Source organism: Girardinichthys multiradiatus, chromosome 3 (genome assembly GCF_021462225.1).
Source record: "Girardinichthys multiradiatus isolate DD_20200921_A chromosome 3, DD_fGirMul_XY1, whole genome shotgun sequence".
NCBI lineage: Eukaryota > Metazoa > Chordata > Actinopteri > Cyprinodontiformes > Goodeidae > Girardinichthys > Girardinichthys multiradiatus.
Genome location: NC_061796.1, coordinates 27,051,560 through 27,075,717, shown reverse-complemented (window position 1 = coordinate 27,075,717; position 24,158 = coordinate 27,051,560). Strand labels below are relative to the sequence as shown.

Here is a 24,158-nt window from a genome sequence, read left to right as displayed (position 1 = left end):
TCTTTATGTCTCTGCTCTGTTCTCTCAAACCCCCAGCCAGTCGTGGCAGATGGCCGCTCACACTGAGCCTGGTTCTGGTGGAGGTTTCTTCCTGTTAAAAGGGAGTTTTTCTCTCCGCTGTCGCTACATGCATGCTTAGTATGAGGGATTGCTGCAAAGTCAACGCCAGTGACTGTCCACTGTCTCTACATGCTCATCCAGGAGGACTGAATGCTGCAAGTCACTGACTGGATGCAATCTGCTGGGTTTCCTTAGACAGAAAAACTTTTTATCCAATTTGAATAAACAACTAACATTGACTGCACTGTTCAATGATTATGATTAATTGGAATGTATGTACCTGACTGTTGTGAATTGGCGCTATATAAATAAAACTGAATTGAATTGAATTGAAATGTGGTGAGGAACGTTGTCCAAGCGACGAGGAAGTTTGAAGAGAGCTCTGTGAACAAAGGGTTAGCTTCCAGCTAACCTCCTTAGCTGTGGGAGTGGCGGCTGTTTTGTCAGCTGGTCTGTGAACAAACGGTTAGCTTCTAGCTAACCTCCGTGGCTGTGGATGAAAGACGACTCGTTCTGTCCGCTAACCACACTGCACGTTACCACGGTGATGGGGTCTCTGCTGTCTTCCTTCCAGACTGGGAGACCGCTCCGCTCGGCTTCATAGAGACCGCTTCTCTGTTAGGAACTTCTCTGGGACAGTTTGCTTCTGCAGGCCTCAGAGAGAGAAAGTCAAGCCAGGCGTGTACCTTAATTCCCGTTTTTATTAATGAATACTGGGTACACAAACAGTTATTCACTCATACTTAACTTGTGCATATGATCGCGTGATCTTATGACACTCTTGGATCCAGTTGAAGAGTTATGTCTTTTTGCCAACAAAGAGACATCAGCGCGCTTGTCTCCCCTATCCGGTCCCTTTCGAAGGCCGTGTGGAAGAGGGCGGATGTAGCAACAGCTGTGCTTTTATTTGGGCAGTGGCGTCACAGGAAGTCCGCAGTTATCCCATTTCCTGGCTGTGCCGGAAGAAGGTTAATACACTTTATTTTGAAAAGTTCCAGAAGAGTTTGTACTGGAGTTTTAATGTTGAAATTCATAGCTGGGTCCCAACACTAGCTAGCTGACAGCTGTTATTCATATCAGTCCAGCTTCATTTGAATTTTTTGCTAGCTACCTGACGTTATCTAGCTCCTGACTAGCTTGTGGAGAAGGTTTTTAAATCCGTGTTTGGTGACCGTGTTAGCACCATGTCTATGGCAATGTAGTGCGTTATGGCTGTCGTTATCTCCCGGTGTCTTTTACTGCTCTTGTCATATGGAGTTACACTGGCAAAGGATGCCATAATTGTAGACTGTTTGCTACTGTGGGCCTGAGCATCGATTTCACCTGACTATTTGTCATGCAATAGTTGACAGAGCAAATCCTGGGTCAGTCTGGAGAGCAGTCCAAAAAAAATAAAAAATAAAAAATGCAGCTTTGGCGATCACGTGATCGTGTTGTCTGAAATCACAATTTCTATCAGAAAATGATAAATCGTTCAGCCCTACTAGCTAGCAGAAGTTTGCAGCAAACGTTAGTTAGCCAGTGATGCCAAAACCTCAGCGGGAAAATTGCTATCAAGATTAATGTTGCACGACTAACAAAAGTAAAAAAAAAAAAAAATTATAATGAGCACTGTACTTGCCTGCCAACTTCAAAATGTGTGCAGGTTCAACCAGCCACCCATTCCTAGGCCTCTAGCCACCGATGCTGTGGCACTTAATAAGATACTCCTTTTTAGAGTTTTCGGGATCAAAGTCCACAATCCAATTTACGTGGATAATACTGAGAGCTTTTTTATTCTTTCCCTTTGACCAGCTCACTAGTGCACACTTCATTATATTATTTTCTCCCCTCAGCACTGAGGCGCACAGAGTAATGGCAGCACCCGGTGGCTTGTCGTTCGCGCCTATTCTACCCATAAAACCTTTGCAGTTCAATGTATCCACGGTAAGAAGTAGCTCGACCAATCAGAGACGTTGTTTTACACTATAGGATTCTGGGTTTTTTAATTTCTGTTAATTAATTTAATATAACGTTTTAGCTTCTGTGCCACTGCTTTACAACACACTCGCTTTACAAAACACAAAGAACATTTATGGGATATTTACCTCTGGCAACCGAGTGGGCTGTCAAGCTGTCGAGAGTTCCGTCGTTCCAGAAGAAGAGAGGTATGGACAGAAGGAGAAGAAAATACACTGACCCCGGTTCAGAATATGATATTCCAACAAGAACAAGGAGATTCTGGAAAAGGAGGTTTGTGTTTTATTTAGCCTTTACTGTTGTAGTTTTGTGGTTTTTTACAAGCTGGCTTAGCTAAACATAGCTAGCATCCTATAGCACACTGGCTCGCAAACTTTATTTAAAGAGACAGTGGCAGTTTTTATGAGTGATGGGACAATTTGTTTAAGGGTGGACAGCAAAAAAATAAAAATAAAAAAAACGAGACAGATAGATAGAGACGATAATCAGTGCTCATTTTCATCTTAACATACTCCACGAAGGTGAAGTTGGCTTCCGACTCTGGAAATGGCTAAAGGGCGATTCCAACTAATTTTCATTACCTTGAGCATCTTTAAGCTGCCCTAGTTTACAAACTAAAATACTTAAACAATTCAAACTTGATCTATGTCATTCTGCACAGGTTGTTGAATATTTAAAACCAAGTTTGTGATTTGTGAAACCTATAGTTGATTTTTGAAAGTTCAATAAAGGGTGATTTCAGTGCTTTTTAAGCTTCTGGACCACACTAGAACTGCTTTAACTTAGAAACAACAATACTTTGAGACACACAAACCTGGTGTTAAATATTCTGCCATTAGTGCAAAATATTGTAGTCTAGGTTTTAAGTACCTAATTACATGTAATCTTTCTTTAGCCAATCCTCTATTCGGAAGCTGCAATCGGAAGCCAACTTCAGCTTCGTAGGTACACCCTACCTTGTGCATGGTAAATAAATTCTGTTTGCTTCATAAACTTTCTATAGAATCCTAGTGTTATATACATGTCATATGTCCCTGTCTTTGAAAATAGATATTCATAAAATTAAGAAAATGTTTTTTATTCTTATTGTAGGAAACTGACTGAGGCCATCAACTTGCATTAGTCAAACCAGGATAGTGGTGAGTCATGAACATGACCTTTTGTGTGTATTTTCTGGACATTGGGCAGAACCCTGCACTAAATGGCCACATTTTAACAGGTTCATTGAAATGTAATACTTCTTGATTAGTATCTATTAATAAAACTGAGCAAATAAGTAGTCCTGGGTCAGGCCAAATGTTGAGTGGGATAATTGGAAAGGCCTCCATTTTAGGCATTTGGTGGAAGAATCTTACCTTTGCCATCCACTTTGCAGACAGTCGGCATTGGGCACTTATTGCCCTCCCTGTTCCTAGGAGGATACTTCTAATGTATACATACAACAGCCAAACGTAAATCTTATATATAATGTATAATATATATATATATATATATATAACAGCTAAAGATGTCTTACATTCTTACACAACAGAATCTGGATCAGGATTCCTCTGACCACAACACTGACAGTGGCTCAGAAGACACACCTGATGGTGGTGGGATGACAGTAGGTAAATCACTAATAACTAATAGTACCACAAATCTACAGGTTTCGGTTTATGACTATTTCACTGAAAACACTTCCTCTAAGACCTCTTTATTTTTACACAACAGAATCGGAATCATGATTCTTTTGACAACAGATCTGAAAATGCACATGATGGTGATGACATTACAGTAAATAATTTTAACAGGGCAATGATCTCACATATGAGTTTCATGTCTTTTTACTTTAGATATTTTGCTTTCCTAGCTTTTTTTTTTATTAATCTAAGCCTTATTTGTACCCCATATGACAACAATGGCACATCTTTAATATATTTGTTAAGTCTTAACTTTATGCAAATTTACTAGTGCTTATGTTTGTCAACTATTCCTTGTACTTGCTGTATTTTACCATTACAGAGCCTGCATGCAGACCCTGAATCCGATGAACTACCTCCACATTTGACCCAAACAACAGAGTTATTAGTCTTCAGCTTAGAGGGCAGTGTTGATTTTGGTGTCTTTCAACCACCATGGCAGTCTTATACTGACTCTGAATCCTTTGGCAGTGGAGAAGAATTTTCCATGGAAGACAGCACTGACAAGTCAGTAAATGAAGAATCACATTTCAGAGTAGGTGTTAATGAAAGGGTTCCTCCAGTAAATGATGAACCACTTTACACAGGCTCACAACTAACCAACGCTCAGAGTTTTTTATTTATACTGTCATATGCTTTGAGACACTCGCTTACTGGTGTAGCTCTGTCTGATCTTTTAGATGTGATTAATATCCACTGCTCAGAAAATGTTCTAACTTCAAAGCATCTGTTCTTAAAAGAGCTTAAATCAATACAAGGTCAGCTAGAATGTCACATATACTGTCCCAACTGTGAATATTACATCGGCAACCAAGTCACCGAGGGGCAGTGTTGTGTGTAACTCTACATGGGATAGAAACAGCTCACTGAAAAATGGAAATTTCTTCCTATACTTACCCATCCAAACACAATTGGAACATCTTCTTCAAAGAGAAGATATTGCATGTTGGGTCAAGTCAGTAAACAGCAGTAATGTAATTCGGAAAATTGTGATGACATATGTTGTGGTAAAATGTATCTTAATTTGAAAAAAGATGGAGGCCCACTGGATAATCCTCATGCGTTCTCCTTAACTTTGAATTGTGATGGAGTTCCAGTATTCAAATCATCCTAGTATGCAATTTGGCCATTACAAGGGATGGTAAACGAGCTTCCTTATCATGTCCGTAAAGAGAATGTTTTACTTTTTGGCCTATGGTTTGGTATTAAGAAGCCAAATGTTAATACATTTTTAAAACCATTCACACAAGAGTGTCAGTCATTGTCAACTGTTGGCTTCAAGTTACACAGAAACAACACAGTGAATTATTGTAAAGTTATAGCAGCTGTTATGATGCGTGATTCAATTGCCAGTCCCATTCTGCAAAACATGACCCAATTTAATGCTCATTATGGGTGCAGCTTCTACCTACATCCTGGTGAACAAGTTCCAAAGGGAAATGGAACTGTTGGGGTTTATCCATACGAAGACGTTCCAAAAAGGGATCATGCTTCAACCCTAACTGATCCAAGGGAGGCTATACATACCACACAATCTGTGAGAGGAATTAAAGGGCCCACATGTCTTATCAACATCCCACACTTTGACATCATGTCTGGAATGCCTCCTGATCATATGCATAATGTACATCTTGGAGTTGTTCAGCACATGACAAGCATGTGGCTGGATAGTGAACACCATGAGGAGCCATACTATATCGGTAATCGTATTCCTGAGCTCGACCAGCAACTCTTTAGAATTAAGCCACTTTGCAATATCACAAGCGTGCCCTGCTCTTTTAAGCAAATAAAGTTTTGGAAAACCAGTTCAGTCATACATTTAGAAAATGTAGTTGGCTGAAAAGAGTGTTAGAGGGCAGGAAGCAGGTTTTTGATGGGATGACATTCAACAGGAAATGTATGTTAGTAGATCTGCCACATTATGCAAACCTTTGCGCATGTATACATGTGGAGGACTGAAATGTCATGTTGAGGATGAAATGTCATGTATGAAAATAAAAAGTGGACTCAAAGAATTGTTTGTTTTATTTGTTTGCTGCTGTTAATAATGACCTAACGTATGTTCTGTAATCTACACTTCAAAATATATGAATCAATACGTAGCAATATATGGTCCATAGGCTTTAAAACGTAAAATACAATCAATGTAATACAAAATGTAATTTTGCGCTTGCTTGACTCAAACAAATACTTTGTTGTAATAAACATACTGTCACGGTGGGGTTTTGGGTTGGACCAAAGCACATACAAGAGCTTGGGAAGCACATTTCAAAGCAGTCTCTCAGCTTTATTCAAAAAGGTCAAAAACGTAACAAAAACACTGCAGGTACTGAACAGGGTCGAGATCCAAACACTTACATTACAGACACTGCAGGAACATGGAGACTCATGGCAGGGATGAGGATAGAGGGTCGAGTTGTAACACAAGGAACCCACAAAAACATAATGAAACAAACCAACTGATATGCAGAGAGAACACAAAGGCAGGTAATCAAAGGAACTAAGAACAGGTGAGGCAAGGAGGCTGGGAGGCAGAGGGAGCAGGTGTACCTAATAAAACCAAAGCATGAGGAAAGGGACTAAAGACAAGACAGTAAGCAGACCTAAATGAAACTATAAACCAAAATAGAAATAAAGCATAAGAACCAGGGATAAACATGAACTGAAGGAAAGTGAGAAACTGAAGGGAACACAACAACCTAAGCACTTAACAGAATAGGAACCAAAAGAGAACCCTGACTAAAAAGTAAACAACCCTAAACAAACACTGACTGAACCAAAACTGAGGGTGAAGCAGAGGAAATGAGGACTAGAATAAAAGTAAACAATAACTAAAGGTAACATATAAAGGAGGAAATAGAGAACAAGGATAAACAAGAGGAACAAGGCTAAAGCGGACCGGAGGACTAATAACAATAATAATAATAATAATAATGAAACCATTCAAAGAACGAGAGCAACGCCAAGGGAACAAAGGGTGAGAGAACACACTGGGAGGCAGAAGAAAACTAGAACTGTAGGAAAAACAGAAAACACAAATACAAAACCATAAACAAGAAACCTCTAGTTAACAGTAAACAAAACAAAACACAAAGTCCAAAACCTCACATACTGACACATACATGCAGTAATGTAATCCAGTTTTGTTTGCACAGCAGTGTATTCTAAAACATATGAATCAATATAGAGCAATTAGTTGTCCATCCTTTTATTGCTATATATTTTCAAATATATGACAATGTTTCTGATATTTTGAAATATATATATATATATATATATATATATATTTCGTAAGGGCATGTGCTGCATGTCGGCCTAAGCGGTCGGTGGAAGCAGCAGCCTAACCCAATGGAGCTGTTTGTAGGGTGGCAAAAGTCATTCTTGTGCAGTGTGGGGTGAATCGGATGATGCGAGTGCGATTTAAAGGCAACTGTGTGCAAAGGGCGAGATGGCAACTTTGTGTGGGCAACAGTGTCTGCTGAGAATGGTATTAAACCTGACCTAATGTTGTGTAATGAGGTGCTACTTTGAACTTGTGAGACTGTTAAAGGACATTGGCCATTGAAACATCTGACTTCAAGTGGTCAGGTGGCGGAGCTTTGATGATCTCAGCATATGATCACATAATATGGTAAGGAACCCAACATGCAAGATTGTCTCTAAGTCGATTCTCAGTTCTTTAGTGTTCACGTAAAACTGTTAAAGTCTCCATTAAAAACAGAACCAATAAGTACCGTAAATCAGCCAGGAAAATAAAAATATGTAACTTTTTCTGCTTTGAATAATTTGATTATAAACATGAAGGATCAAACATGTCAGATTTCTTTCTACCACATAATACATTTCCTCTTTCCTTCTTACATTTGAAGTTTTCCTTCTGTCCTTTGCTGTTTTCCTGATTTAATTCATTGTTTTCTTTCTCTAACCTGCTGTCCCTCTGTCATCTCCAGTTTTCCCTCCATCAATTGCTGTTTTCCCATTATCATCTGCTATTCATCATCTCCCTCTTTCTTTCAATAGCTATCATCTTGTCTCTGCCTTCACCATCTGCTCTATTCTCTGCTTAGTTCTTTGAAGGTGGAAGTATTAGGCTGAAACATCTTGCTTTTACATTGGCAAATCTATTTATGACCACACTAGGGTCAACATTGGCCAGCATCTCCCTCTCAATTGACAATACAGCCAAATTACTTAGCCGATCCTGACCCATTGTAGTCCTCAGCCATGTGTGTAGTCGACGGAGGGTACTGAAAAATCTTTCACTACTGAAGATTGTAGCTGGGATTGTCAAGGAAGCTTGAAAGATGACCTACGGGAGGAGAACATATCCTTATCCAAAAGAGCTGTTGGACCACTTGTTTGCTGAATATTGGACCATTTGCACTTTGCTGGACGCCACTATGCCTTTCCAACGCCATCGGCCATTTTGTACCGCAGGATAGTCTGTTCCTACAAATCCCAGCAGGCACCGCGCCTGATAGGACGGGGGCGTCACAGCCCTGAGGCCACCATTGCTTTCAGCTTGGGAGCTAGACGTGGTTACCACGCAACTGAAGCAGCATTCTGGAGAAGAGGTCCCAAGTGGATTTCATTCATTCTCCTTCATTGGCCAACGAGAAAACTAAGTGAATTAAGCTTACAGGAATAAGAAGGCTTGTAAGTTTTCACTTATAGTCTAATGTGTTCGGAATTGTATGTGCATGCAACCTTTTTTTTTAAACTTGTGCGCTGTGAAACTGGACTGCTATAATAACCTTATGGTGAAAATCAACCATTTTCTTTGTCTTCAACTTCATGTTTTACTGGTTTGCCGCCAAAAAGGTTTATGATCTTTGTGTGCGCTGAGTTTAAAACTTGGCTTGGGGGTTTTATGACCGCCCGTGTCCTGCTGAGCTACACTTTCTGGCGGGCCGCTTCCCAAAACTCTGCTCCGCGTCACATTATCATTTGTTTGCCATAACTGCTAGTTTGATTCCATACACACCCACTGCTGTTTTGTTTTATTTGTTTAGTTAGATATTTTTTTTACCCTTCTGTGTAGAACTTTGCATGTTTGATTAGGTGAAGATTATTGAATCGGAATAGCGAGGTGGATCAGGCTGTTGATTTAATAAATATTCACATAGATAAAGAGAAGTCGTTTGTGTTTATTTTGTGCAAGAGTGATTTGTCAGTCAATATAAGGTTAAAATTCCCCACATTTCGGCAGAAACGGTTGATTAAACAGTGACATCTAGTAATAGTTATTAATTATTAATGAGTATTTAACGGTTGTAATTATCAAGGGCTTTAGGCTATAATTACAACACCAGAGGACATCTCTGGTTTCGATTCATAAATGAGGATTTTTGGTTAAGAAATTGATTTTCTCAAATTATGATTTTTAATTGTAATTCTTGATGAATATTAATTAATCAATAATCATAATTCCAACAGTTTGGCGTTCCTTGACGGGCCTTAAAAGGACAGCCATCACATCACTGTTGCACAGAATTAAACGATTGTGATATCCGTTGAACCTAGAAGTTTTATTGTGAGATTTTCGAGTTTTGCAGAAAGCGCTTGTGATCTAGAGGATCTTGACTAGAATTTGCTCAGTTCTGCTGCCGAGGATAAAATAATCTTTCAGAGGTGTTTTTGTGGATGCAAGGTGAAAGTTGGTATAGCTGTGGTAAATTTAAATTTAATTTCCAGCTGGCCAGCCCGGCTACATCAGCTGCACAAAACCAGCACTGATAGGCAGCAGATCTGCCTTCAGTGTCCGTTGGGTGTAACTACAAATTGTGACCAACACTCTCCCAGTCAGGTAGAGAGCAACACCTACATCTGGTGGCCATCGGGTAAAATTGCAGTTGCAGCCGGATTTTCCCAAATTGCAGACCTGCACTCGGTACCATCTGGTGGTCACTTGTGAGAATTGCATCTCCTACTTTGATTTTAATCACTTAAGTTCATTAATACAGACAAATTATCCCACCACCTATGATCAAAGGCCATAACTTAAATTGATAGTTGAAGTTATTGATCATTCATTAACACTTTTGGATAAAATTTAAGCGTTTTGCTGGGTTTTATTGTGTGAAGCATTTTTGATCTGACTCATAAAACTAACTTAGTTGTGAAACTTTGTAGACCAACTAGAAGGTAAGTGATCCATATTAGGCAGCAGAACAGCATTGAATGTTTTAGTTTTGTTTTCCCACTTTTAAAATTTTATGTTGAATTTGGTTTTGGGCTATTTTAAAAAAAACATATGTATTTTTTGTTTTGTTTGTTTTTCTCTTTCCTCCCTTGTGTGTATGCTTGATTATTTCCAGTAAGGCATATGGTAAGCCACAGTGAATACTCAAACCTGTGCACCCAATTTAAGTACATCACTCAATCACTGAACAGCTTAGTCTGTTTGTGTTGCTGCTAATTAATTTAGCTATCATTCAAACACTGAACAGCTTAGATTGTTTGTATCACTGCTAATTGATTTTAGCAATTATACATAACTGAGCAGTCGAATTTGTTTGTACTACTGCTAATTGTTTAGCGGTCGTCAGAGGTGAACAGCTTTGTTGTTGTGCATTTTAGCCAAAGATGGAGGAAACATCCCAGACTGCAGCTGGAGATGTGGGTATGTCGCAGGACCCCATAGGAATGCAGGCACAAGAGGCGATTGGGTCATTGATTCTGTTATCCCCAGAGGAGCTTAAAGGTCTCAATGATTATGGCATTGATAAATGTGAAGCCAGGATTCAGGAGTTGCTCCAAGTCATTAAAAACCCACCAAAAGACAGACGGGTCTCAGATGTGTTAGGACAGCTCACTCTGCTGTATCAGCGAAGGTTAATGTTGGAGGTTGACCAGTGTGTTAAACTGCAGTTCGAGCTGAATGATACTTTGCAGACGGTGGATGTCCTTAGAGGTGAACTAACAGAAGAAAAGAAACCCTCCTCACAGGTTGAAACCTTTGAAGGTGAGCCATACCTGCGATACCCTGAGAGAACCTGCAGGTCAGATCTGGAGGATGTAGAAGCTGCTCTCCAGAGATTACCTTTCCAGGCTCATGGGGTTCCCCATACATCCACCAAGGCCAGAACAGGTGTAAATAGTCAGAATAGGTTCAGGGGTGCGGTGCCCCACACCACTGTAATCAGCAGCCATGAACAATACCTGAATAGTTCAGGGTTTAGAGGCGAGCAGCCTTCAAACTTGACTCGCAGTACGGTCCTCTATGATCCCTCACCTGCGCCAAGGCGACAGGAGAGCCGCCCCTGGGATTCCGGTGGTTTCTACGCCCTCAACCGCTGCCCAGGACCCGAGTCCGGGGAGCACATGGCCCACCGTTGTACCCTGAGCAGCCTCCACTGCCTCCCCTGACAATGAGGCGGGATGCACTGACACACCCTGAGTGCAGCCGAAGTGAACTCTCAGATGATGACTCAGATGGGCCGGCACCAATCCCTGAGAGTGGATTGCGCACCCGCCAGCTTGAGTCTATGGCCAAAGACATAGAGCGTTTCGACCCTAATAATGCAGAATCAAACATTGATGATTATCTTAGGGAAGTTGAACGCTGTCTTCTAGATTTGTACTGTCCATCAGCACGGGAAAAATTGAAGCTCATCTGGAAGACAACATCCAGGAGCGTCCATGTTTTCATGGAGAGCCTGACCCCTGCAGTCAGAGACCGTTATTCAACCCTTTGCGAAGCTTTAAGGGAAGAATATTCTGTGTACACGGACCGGGCCTCCGCCACACTTGGTGCTTTCACTATCCAGCAAAAGAAAAGCGAAGCACCCAGGGAGTATTACCAGCTCTTGAGAGCTGCTTACTTCCAAGGATGCAATGCTCCTGGCATTGAGGAGGAACATGCTTTTAAATCACTGTTCCTCCACAACCTTCATGAAAGTGTACGATACGATGTTACTATGTATTGCAGAACAAAGACCCTGAGCATACAGGAGATCCGGAAATATGCTCAGATGGCGTGGGAAATATGTGCTTGCCCGACCAAGGGATCAGAGGGCCAGGCTAGGGTTTTACAGATACAGACGGAATGGAACAGCCTTGCATTGGAAAATCAGGAAATGCCTTCAGCAGGAACCCATGGTGAGAACAGGTTCAGGGAACAATGTAGGTTTGGTCAGCTGGACCAGGGAGGTGGTCCTGAATACCAACTGCAGTTAAAGTTGCCGGACCACTTCCGGTCGAACAGACGACCTGACCATCATGTGAGGCCTAAAGGTAAACCTGACGGTAAAGGATGGAACCGACACGCAGAAGGGATTCTGGGAAAGAGATGGAGGATGCCTTACACAAGATGGTGACAGAAGCAGTGCATCAGGCCACCACGGCCTCACAACCCTTGAAACAGGTAGCTGACCCTCCAGTTAAACCAGACCTAAACTTCCCGTCAGCATGACTAGGCGTGGACCCAGGCTCCACAGCCATCAGAGTCTACCTGATCGGATGGGGAGACAAACCTGGGAAACTCCAAGTACCCCTTGAGACCTCTTCAGGAGAAACACCACAAACCATCTGTCCAAGGTTCTCAGGTAAACTAAACCAAAACGAACATACATGTTACTTATACGGTCGCACCAATATTGGAGGACATGTCAAACTGTGTTTCCATTTTAAAATAGGATCAGAGATCAACCTGATGTGCTCAATCATATTCGAGGAGTTGAGTAGAGCCATGCTCTCCTTCAACAAACCATTTCAGGCTGAAGCTTGTGATGTAAGCATCACCAGCCGCACCCAAAACCGATCATGCATCACTAGTTGGGTGGAGATGGACATCACACTCAAAGAAATGACTCTGGTGCACCCCATCTATATGTGCGCATTAAACAAAGAGCTTTTTCTTGGTGGCCAGGACCTGCTGGACAGGCTGGCCCCACTCATTGACTGCCAATAGGACCAACTCTGGATCCAGGTGGAGGTGCCAAATCCACTGGGTGCAAGCAGCGAACGATCCGTTGTGATCAACCAGGTCACCAGCTTAGAGGAGCGCAAAGAGCATCTCAGGCCCTCGCCAGAGCCGGTCATGGGCACCTCTGGGACACAGCTGCACCCAGGAACCCAGAAAACACCTCCCAGATGCAGTCATGCATCATTTCTTTGCTCTTTAAAGAACCCAGGTGTGAAAACTTACAACCACAAAGTGTTGGAAGGTGTACACCTGGAATCCATGTTCATACCAGAAATGCTTCTAGCATTCTGGCTGGAAAATTCATCAACCAGTAGAGAGCTGTATGACTGCTTGTGCCAAAAAGACCCCCTCTTAACTGAGGCACAACACAGACACACACTCCTTTTAGCAGACGGGCTCCGCCCTCTCCTCAAGACAGCCAGAGTGTGCACCTCCAGTGTGCAGATTGGTATCAAACAGCTCTCCCATGCTTTAAACATTGTTCCAACACACCAAAGGGGGGTCACATTATCCTACGCCCATTACTCTCCTGTAGGGTGCCATAGGAGCTACAAAGCCACCCTCCAACAGATGGCGTACTGGCCTCCAACGTCCCATGACACTCAGGTCTACATCCAAGGATGCTTAACCTGCTGCCAGTTTCAGCCACCCCAGCCAATCAGTCAACTGCTGCTTCAGTTACATTACTTTGGTTCCACCTTCAGACCAACTGGGTCGAACCAGCTCCAAAATTAGCAGGAGGTAACAAATTCCTCCTAACTGTGACATGCAGCTTCATTAAGTGGGTTGGATGCATGTCAGAAAAGATTGACACCGTCATCCCAGCTGCTGCTCTTTTGCTGAACCAGATGAAGTTCTACATCGAACTCTCCTCCCCAAGAACAGAGCTTGTCTCCATGTCCAGGAAAGGAGAGACCAGTGCGTAGGACTAGTTTAAACAGGTGCATGTTTCATAAACTCACACTAACATGCACTAATCACTAACAACTTTCTTCAACAGAAATAGTAAAAAATATAACTACCTTATAGGACACAGTGTTAAACTGTAAGTTGGCACGATAATTTACCATTAAATTCTGCAAGCATAGCAGACCCTCACAGGAGTGATTAAGAATGATGTAATGGACACACACGTTGCCAGAGACGTCATGCAGAATGTTATTAAAAGAGGTTGGTTCATCTGTAAACAGTCCCACCGAGGCACAGATACCTACTGGCCTAGTTCTGCTGAACTTAGTAGAGAAAATCCTAAGTCGATCACAGCAGACACCTTGGAACCTCTACAAACACACCTGGCTTATAGCCTTCTTCAAATGTTGCAAGCCAAGTTGAATGAAATGCTCTTTTCTGCTTTCCAAACATGCTGGACAAGAAGTAGTGATGCTTCACTTGCTGTGGCCCTGTGTCGGCAGTCCCCAAATCACTGACTTCAGCTGGGAAGCTACTACCTGTTGCCCCTTGTGTGTTTTGGTCTTCCTCGTTGTTGTTTTTGCTTGATGTCTACCCTTGTCCTCTTTTACCATTATAGATGTTATCAAAGGCTAATCATAAAAGGGAACTGACCCTTGCAACATGATTTGAGTTCTATAGTAATTTACTGGGAGAAATGGGCAGAATTATATAGTTTTAATTATGAAATACAAAAGATGCTACTCAAAGGTTAAGCTTCATTAAATTTATTCTATCTGGATATTTGAATTTTATGCCAGCATACACACATATAATATATTTATGATATATAAATATACTTGTACTCGTCGTCTTCCACTTTATCCAGGACCAGGTCGCGGGGGCAGAAGACTCAGCAGAGACGCCCAGACGTCCCTCTCCTCAGACCTCCCCCTCCAGCTCCTCCGGGGTGAGCTCAAGGCGTTCCCAGGCCAGCCGAGAGACATAGTCCCTCCAGCGTGTCCTGGGCCGTCCCCTGGGCCTCCTCTCGGTGGGACGTGCCTGGAACACCTCCGGAGGAAGGCGTCCAGGAGGCATCCGGTATAGATGCCCGAGCCACCTCAACTGGCTCATCTCGATGTGGAGGAGCAGTGGCTCTATTCCGAGCCCCTCCCGGATGGCTGAGCTCCTCACCCTATCTCTAAGGGAGTGCTCGGCCACCCTACGGAGGAAGCTCATTTCAGCCGTTTGTATGGTCGCAGTAACGTCATTTATTTTAACGGCGTTTTTCCCATCACTGGTGGTAACTTCTTTAGAACAATGTGCCAACTACGTGTCTACAATGCAAGTCTATTTGTACTTTGTATGTGTAAACATACACTCTAAAAAATAGCATCTCTTTGTTGACATATACAGTTTGTAGCATTATTGGAGTGTTTAGCTAAATTTGTATGTATTTATAAGTCTGCAAAGTGTACCGTGCCTTGTTTGTTTTATACAGTAAGTGTGAGAGACTAGCTGAATATTTTTTTTCAATTTCAGTTTCTCCTGTCAGGTGGAGCAGAGAAGTCTGCTTGTGCTCCACTATCCACTCAGTGTACAGTGGGGACATCATGCAGCACTGGAAAAAGGAAGTTCACTGGATTGCCCACCACTGATTTCCAGCATGTCTGCAACCACAGCACTGAATAGTAGTGGGAGGACTGTGATGTGGATCTGTGTTTGCAGCCAGACTGTAACTGTCACTGGTAGTACCACCAAGACTGAAATGTGAAGGGACTGAGTCTATACTGAAAGAGGCGAAAATTGCAGAAAAACGCCTGCACATAGTTTTTAATCTTGGCAAGTTTTTGCACATTAAAATATATATATACTATGTTATTTTTCTGTAAATATGTTCCATAATGTTCAAACTTTATATTTACAATCCAAATAATTTGTTCATGGACACCTGCGGTATTTTTTTTTTAAACCCTAAAATTAATCTCCGTTTTTTTTCACTTGAAAACTGTAAATACACTCTTTTACCATACAGTAAACTATAAATACCTGCCAAATATCGGAAGTTCCATGTCTTGCCATGTTGGGTAGAGGTGAAGCAGGACCAAAGTACAGGTCCTTCTCAAAATATTAGCATATTGTGATAAAGTTCATTATTTTCCATAATGTCATGATGAAAATTTTACATTCATATATTTTAGATTCATTGCACACTAACTGAAATATTTCAGGTCTTTTATTGTCTTAATACGGATGATTTTGGCATACAGCTCATGAAAACCCAAAATTCCTATCTCACAAAATTAGCATATTTCATCCGACCAATAAAAGAAAAGTGTTTTTAATACAAAAAACGTCAACCTTCAAACAATCATGTACAGTTATGCACTCAATACTTGGTCGGGAATCCTTTGGCAGAAATGACTGCTTCAATGCGGCGTGGCATGGAGGCAATCAGCCTGTGGCACTGCTGAGGTCTTATGGAGGCCCAGGTGCTTCGATAGCGGCCTTTAGCTCATCCAGAGTGTTGGGTCTTGAGTCTCTCAACGTTCTCTTCACAATATCCCACAGATTCTCTATGGTGTTCAGGTCAGGAGAGTTGGCAGGCCAATTGAGCACAGTGATACCATGGTCAGTAAACCATTTACCAGTGGTTTTGGCACTGTGAGCAGGTGCCAGGTCGTGCTGAAAAATGAAATCTTCATATCCATAAAGCTTTTCAGCAGATGGAAGCATGAAGTGCTCCAAAATCTCCTGATAGCTAGCTGCATTGACCCTGCCCTTGATAAAACACAGTGGACCAACACCATCAGCTGACACGGTACCCCAGACCATCACTGACTGTGGGTACTTGACACTGGACTTCTGGCATTTTGGCATTTCCTTCTCCCCAGTCTTCCTCCAGACTCTGGCACCTTGATTTCCGAATGACATGCAGAATTTGCTTTCATCCGAAAAAAGTACTTTGGACCACTGAGCAACAGTCCAGTGCTGCTTCTCTGTAGCCCAGGTCAGGCGCTTCTGCCGCTGTTTCTGGTTCAAAAGTGGCTTGACCTGGGGAATGCGGCACCTGTAGCCCATTTCCTGCACACGCCTGTGCACAGTGGCTCTGGATGTTTCTACTCCAGACTCAGTCCACTGCTTCCTCAGGTCCCCCAAGGTCTGGAATCGGCCCTTCTCCACAATCTTCCTCAGGGTCCGGTCACCTCTTCTCATTGTACAGCGTTTTCTGTCACACTTTTTCCTTCCCACAGACTTCCCACTGAGGTGCCTTGATACAGCACTCTGGGAACAGCCTATTCGTTCAGAAATTTCTTTCTGTGTCTTACCCTCTTGCTTGAGGGTGTCAATAGTGGCCTTCTGGACAGCAGTCAGGTCGGCAGTCTTACCCATGATTGGGGTTTTGAGTGATGAACCAGGCTGGGAGTTTTAAAGGCCTCAGGAATCTTTTGCAGGTGTTTAGAGTTAACTCGTTGATTCAGATGATTAGGTTCATAGCTCGTTTAGAGACCCTTTTAATGATATGCTAATTTTGTGAGATAGGAATTTTGGGTTTTCATGAGCTGTATGCCAAAATCATCCGTATTAAGACAATAAAAGACCTGAAATATTTCAGCTAGTGTGCAATAAATCTAAAATATATGAATGTTAAATTTTCATCATGACATTATGGAAAATAATGAACTTTATCACAATATGCTAATATTTTGAGAAGAACCTGTACATGCAGGATGATGGGAGCTGCATGGTCAGTTTGAGACGAGAAGTTTAGTAATAACAGAAAACAAACTTACAGACAGAAACTAAGGCAAGGTTACAGGCAGGAACTCAAAGACGTACAACTAGGAGATGTCAGCAGAAAAACCAGCTGGAGAACAATGAAAACCAAAAGGCTTAAATGCTGAGGGAAGTGGAGTATGGCCCAATAACAGAAGGAATATAAATAAAGCAGAATGAACATAAAAGCACCAGGCTGAGCAGAGAAAATAAACAAAACGCAATGAAAGCAACAGGACTACACTAACATGCTGCCAACTTGAGTGGTGCAATTCCAGAAATTTTATGAAACCTAATCACTCACTAACACTAGAATTGTAATTAATCTTCCCTATCCAGTCCAGTTATTTAACATTTTTGTTGCATTTTAAACTTTTTGGTATCTTTAAATTTCATGATAAACAGACCATAAAAAAGATCCACACACCTCCTTTACAGTCTTATCTCTCAGCGCTTTTATCTCAGCTTTCCTTGCAGCAGGCTTCAATGCAGCCCCCTTTCCCTTTTTTCATACACCATATACCCCCCACCCCTCACACACACAGACACTTCCTACTATGCTCTTTCATTCTGCAGGGGAAGCTGTCAGCTTCAAACACACCCAGTCCGACCTGAAAACTATAAAGCATCCCTTTCATTTAGCAGCATCCCTGCCCTCCACAGCTCCAGCCTTACCAGTCCACCCATAACCAGTAACAACCCCACCCTTTTCTACCCCCTCTTGTCTAAAATCATCACTCTAGTATTCTGTTTGTGCCTGATTAGAATCACCTGCCTTCTTTGAATATCCAAGTTAAAGAGAAAAACTCTGTGAAAAAAAGCTCCTTGGATGTGAATGCTAACGCACCAATAAGTGTACCCCCCACACCTCGTTTTTTTTCCTCTGAGTCAGTGTACAAAATATGGCAGAAATACAGTCTATAATAAAAACAATAAATACATAATGAGGACAAGATGTTTGAAGTACTGTCCTCAGATCTGAGAATGTACTTCTTAATATATGCAGGCTCTAGGTGTGTCTGCTGATGAAGTTGATCCCAACCCCCCGTCCCCCACACACTTTCTGCCTTGCACCTCATTTCTCTCTCAGAGCTGTCAGTTTTACTTCCAATTAACGTATATCTGTTCCAGTCCAATGATTCAACACAAGCAATGCTGCTGCTTCCAACTCTGCTTTTGAAACTTTCTGCTGTTGCTATGGTGTCTGTCTTCTTCCTGCAAGAAGCTGATTACATTTCAGCTTTCTCAGGCAGATCAAGTGCTTTTCATTATCAGCCTGGGAAAAGTAAACTGTTCAGATTTAAGTACTGTCATTTACCTTACTTTGTTTATTACATTTTGTAATTCTGCTACTTTGAAGGGAGATAAAACACATTTATATTCATATAACATGAACAGTTTGTCTGAACTGTATGCAGAGCACAACATTAGATGTTAAAAAACAGCAGAGGAAATCTACAACCAATCTTAAATACTTAGCTAAAAGCAACCTAGTGTGTGCAGTTTTCAACTCCAAGTTTCTTACCAATGTGTGTTGGTAATGCATCTTTTTTATGCAGGCTAATAGTTTTGGCACTCTCTGACATTATTTCAGACTAAAACCTTCCCATTTAAGGTCAGGATTACAGAAGTAAGTAAGTAACACTATTTGTACAGCACCTTTGAAGACACAGGACACAAAGTGCTGTACAGAAAACAAACAAAAACAATAAACATCAGTACATCAAAATAGTTAATTAAAAAGATGAGTTTTAGTTGTGTTTTATAAAGCTTAACAGAGTCCACTGACCTCAAAACAAAACGGGAGAGCGTTTCATATACTGGCCAAGTGCTGAGAAGGCCCTGTTACCTTTAGGTTTTAGCTTTGTACGTGGCACAACCATCAGGTCTTGAACACAAACAGGGGTTGGACAATGAAACTGAAACACCTGGTTTTAGACCACAATAATTTATTAGTATGGTGTAGGGCCTCCTTTTGCGGCCAATACAGCGTCAATTCGTCTTGGGAATGACATATACAAGTCCTGCACAGTGGTCAGAGGGATTTTAAGCCATTCTTCTTGCAGGATAGTGGCCAGGTCACTACGTGATACTGGTGGAGGAAAACGTTTCCTGACTCGCTCCTCCAAAACACCCCAAAGTGGCTCAATAATATTTAGATCTGGTGACTGTGCAGGCCATGGGAGATGTTCAACTTCACTTTCATGTTCATCAAACCAATCTTTCACCAGTCTTGCTGTGTGTATTGGTGCAGTGCCTTCAGGATACATTGTTTGAACCACTGGATGCACATGGTCCTCAAGAATGGTTCGGTAGTCCTTGGCATGGACGCGCCCATCTAGCACAAGTATTGGGCCAAGGGAATGCCATGATATGGCAGCCCAAACCATCACTGATCCACCCCCATGCTTCACTCTGGGCATACAACAGTCTGGGTGGTACGCTTCTTTGGGGCTTCTCCACACCGTAACTCTCCCGGATGTGGGGAAAACAGTAAAGGTGGACTCATCAAAGAACAATACATGTTTCACATTGTCCAGAGCCCAAGATTTGCGCTCCTTCTACTATTGAAACCGACGTTTGGCATTGGCATGAGTGACCAAAGGTTTGGCTATAGCAGCCGGCCGTGTATATTGACCCTGTGGAGTTCCCGACGGACAGTTCTGGTGGAAACAGGAGATTTGAGGTGCACATTTAATTCTGCCGTGATTTGAGCAGCCGTGGTTTTATGTTTTTTGGATACAATCCAGGTTAGCACCCAAATATCCCTTTCAGACAGCTTCCTCTTGCGTCCACAGTTAATCCTGTTGGATGTGGTTCGTCCTTCTTGGTGGTATGCTGACATTACCCTGGATACCGTGGCTCTTGATACATCACAAAGACTTGCTGTCTTGGTCACAGATGTGCCAGCAAGACGTGCACCAACAATTTGTCCTCTTTTGAACTCTGGTATGTCACCCATAATGTTGTGTGCATTTCAATATTTTGAGCAACACTGTGCTCTTACCCTGCTAATTGAACCTTCACACTCTGCTCTTACTGGTGCAATGTGCAATCAATGAAGACTGGCTACCAGGCTGGTCCAATTTAGCCATGAAACTTATCACACTAAAATGACAGGTGTTTCAGTTTCATTGTCCAACCCCTGTTTCCTCAGGGACCTGCTAGGGACATGCAGACATAAAAGTTCTGAGTAGGGCTGGATGAGTAGTGGTGTGACATGAGAAAACATTCATGATTTCAGTACAAATTCAATTCAAAAATACTTTATGAATCCCAAAGGGAAATTAAATGTTGTTGAAGCTCATGTTAATCAGGTTTCTTCAAAGAGCTGTTGAAGATGCTGATGGCTGTGGACAGGAATTATCTTCTGTAGCGGTCTGTTTTACAGCAGATCTGAAGCCTCTGACTGAAGACATTGTTGGTGTACGACAATCTGATGAAGAGGATGGTCAGGGTTCTCGATAATGTTCTTCATTTTATGAAGAATCCTTCTTTGCACAATGATCTTCAGAGGTTCTATAGGAGTTGCCAGAACAGCAGATGATGGCAAGAGAGATCGCACTCTCCACAACAGACTTATAAAGACATGCAGCATCTTGCTGCAAACACCAAAGGCAGACTGTGGTTCCTCAAAAAGTACAGTCTGCTCTGTCCCTTCTTGAAGACAGCTTCACTGTTGCATCGCCACTCTAGTCTGCTGTCCAGGTAAACACCAAGGTATTTATACTCATTCACCACCTCCACTTCTTCTCCCATGATGGAAATAGTGTTTGGCCTATTCTGTTTTTCTTCAAATGTACAATCATCTGCTTTGTTTTATCCACATTTAGGATGAGATGATTGTTTCCACACTATGCCATAACTATCAGCTTTCTTTACTCGCCTTCTTGTCCATCTCTAATACATCTGACCACTGTAGAGTCATCAGAATATTTCTGCAGACAGTAGTTTGTGTTGTACTGGAAGATAGAGATGTACAAAATAAAAATACATTTTCAGAGTACAGTTCGCTGTGGTGCTTCTTTGCTGCTCACTACACCATTAGAGAAACAAGCTTTCATTCTCACAAACTGTGGTCTGATTGTCAGGTACGGTTTGATTCAGACGATTGTTCAGCCCTCCATGTGAGTCGTTTGCACTTTCTGACAAAGCAAATCAGGCTGATTATGTTAACCTCATGGGCTGTGGGGTGGGGCGGCTCGTTCTGTCGGCCGGCCAAACTGCACGTTACAGCTGTAACCACGGTGATGTGGTCCCGTTGTCCTTCCTTCAGACCGGGAAAACTGCTCCACTCGGCGTTGTAGAGACAGGGTCTCTGCTGGGAACTCTCTGGAACACAGTTTGCTTCTGTAGACCTCAGAGAGAAAAGTCAAACCACGCTTGTACCTTAATTAACCCAGTTCATGAATGAATACTGGATACACAAACAGCAATTCATTCCTATTTAACTAAGTGCATATGACCATGTGATCGTGTGACACTCTTGGATCCAGTTTGAAGAGTTATGTCTGTTTGCCTGCAAAGAGACATTAGCGCGCTGTGTCCCTCAGCCAGTTCCTCTGGGGACCTGCGTGAAAGAGGTCTGTTTGTTGCAAAAGCGGGGTTTTTATTCGGACAGTGACGTCAGGGACAGTCCGCTGTTACCCCGTTTCTGGCTGTGCTGGAAGTAGGTTAATGTGATTTATTTTGAAAGTTCCAGAAAAGTTATTCTGTTGTCCCCATGGCTGGGGTCCCAACATGTGTGTGTTTGTAAAAGAGCAATAAATACCAAAAGACGAAAAAACTGCAACTTCCAGGAAAAAAGACACGGGAAGTGACATCACTTCCAGTTGTTGCAGGCATTGGCGTGCAAGAAAATCGTGTGATAGTTCATCATCCAATGTCATCACGCATATCCCGACGTAGGAAGCGCGCTGCAGTCTGGATTTAAATTTTTGTGTTTTGCGACTTTTACTGGATTTCTGCAACAGTTTCTGGAAAATAAAAACCATGCTTTGAGACACGTGGTGAGTAGAATATTTAAGTTTAACTCTCCAGTTTCCTTTGCAAAAAAAAGTATTGCTCTAGCATTTTTGGTTGCAATTCTACAGGCGTTTCAAAATAGATATGTAAATGGGAGGGCCGGCGCTCCCGCCGGTCATAAAGGTTAAAAAGAATCCCATAAAGTCATTACGGCTTACAGATGGCAGAAAGGATACCTCAACAGAGCTATGACTCCAAGTATAGCAACTGTACTGAAAAGAAACCTAAGATTATTATTATTCTTTTCTTGCAAAATTTATTTTTATACAACAGTAGACTATTTTTCCAGATTAAGTACAAGTCCATTAGGTGTTTAGAGCACCATTTTCTCACCAATTTTCTAACAGTGTGCTTTGAAGTACGCAGCCTTGAATTAAACCAGGGAGCCAGTCTTCTATATATATTTATCTTTTTCAGGGGGCTGCATTGTCTAATGCACCACCCAGTGAAGAAGTAACACTATGAACAAGAGAATCAATTTGTGAAGGGGAAGAACAAAAATTATTGCCATCATCTGTGTTTTTCTGTGATAATGGGGAAATAAAAAATTGAACAGATTCTTTAAAGGTTGTCACAGCATTGTCTGATAATGATCTAATATAATAAAATTCTCTTTCAGGTGTGAAAAACTCACTTAAATTAAACTTAAAGGTTATTAAAAAATGGTCAGACAGGACAGGGTTATGAGGAAATATTGTTATTGTCAAGGAGTGGTTTGGGTCGGACCAGCTTGCAGGGAGATACTCGGGAGCCATAAGGTAAGGTTTTGATCCATAATTTATTTAGAAGGCTTGAAGCGTGCAGGATACTCGCCCAGGAGTTCAGGAAGCAGTTAACAAGATGAGCAGAACAGGAACTAGGTTGACAGGGATTCTTTGAACAACGCAGGAATATGACAAGTGAATAGCAGGTTTTTAGCAGGACGAGGCAACGGGAAAAAAATTAAACTGGTGAGCTTATATACAGGGAAAGTGAATGGTGGAACAATGGGAAGGAGGGAGGCGGTTAATCAGATGAATGCTTACAGGTGTGCTGGCCAGGTGAAGGAAATTAAGGTAACGGAGGTTGCTATGGTGACTAATAGAGCAGAAGGCTCGTAACATGGAGACATGAATCTAGAAATGTAAACGAAAGCTGAAGGTACTAAATCTAGAGACAAGGGTAGCTAGAAGATATAAATAATAAGTCTAAACCTAAGCGAACCTAAATAGAATTCAACACTAGGAGGAACTAACCAGGGGCATGGGGAGAAGCTAGACTAATGGGAAACAGACCTAAGGAAACCTATATAAATATAAACCCTTACATGAAACACACAACTAAATCTGGAAGGAACACTAACTGGACAAAGCAGGGACATGAGAAACTAACTAACTAAAACAATATATAGTTACCAAATCTGGAAAGGGAACTATACTAAAGAGCAAGGCTGGGAAAGAACAACTAATATTAAGGGAAACAGGCAACTGGGTAAATCATAACAAAAAGGGGTCTAAAGCCAGGAGGAATAAACAAACAGAACCAAGCACAACACAAGAATAAATACACCTAGGTAAACTGCTCAATCAAAACAAACACAAAACTAAAACAAAGTCCAAAATGGCAAATCCTGACAGTTATTTCTTTACACTCAATGCCATTTGTCAGCACCAGGTCCATAGAATTAATCTGCTCTGTTCTCTTAATGTTTTGGGCAAAGCCATTTGTAAAGCCAGTCCAAGACAGCATTAAAGGCTATGTTTAGTCTATCACTTTCAGTGTCAACATGTTAAAATCCCCCACTATGATGACCGTATTTGTATTTAACACTAAATCAGATTAGAAGTCTGAGAACTGATCAA

At 41.8% G+C, this 24,158-nt stretch overlaps 1 long non-coding RNA gene across 1 annotated transcript; it reads left to right on the top strand.

Annotated features, from left to right (window-relative positions):
- The first annotated feature begins 1,017 nt into the window (after positions 1 to 1,017).
- LOC124866213 lies at positions 1,018 to 5,601 on the top strand. The gene is made up of 4 exons (XR_007037749.1): positions 1,018 to 2,292; positions 3,112 to 3,158; positions 3,551 to 3,629; positions 4,024 to 5,601. It is a non-coding gene; the product is annotated as an uncharacterized LOC124866213 (long non-coding RNA).
- The last annotated feature ends 18,557 nt before the right edge of the window (positions 5,602 to 24,158 follow it).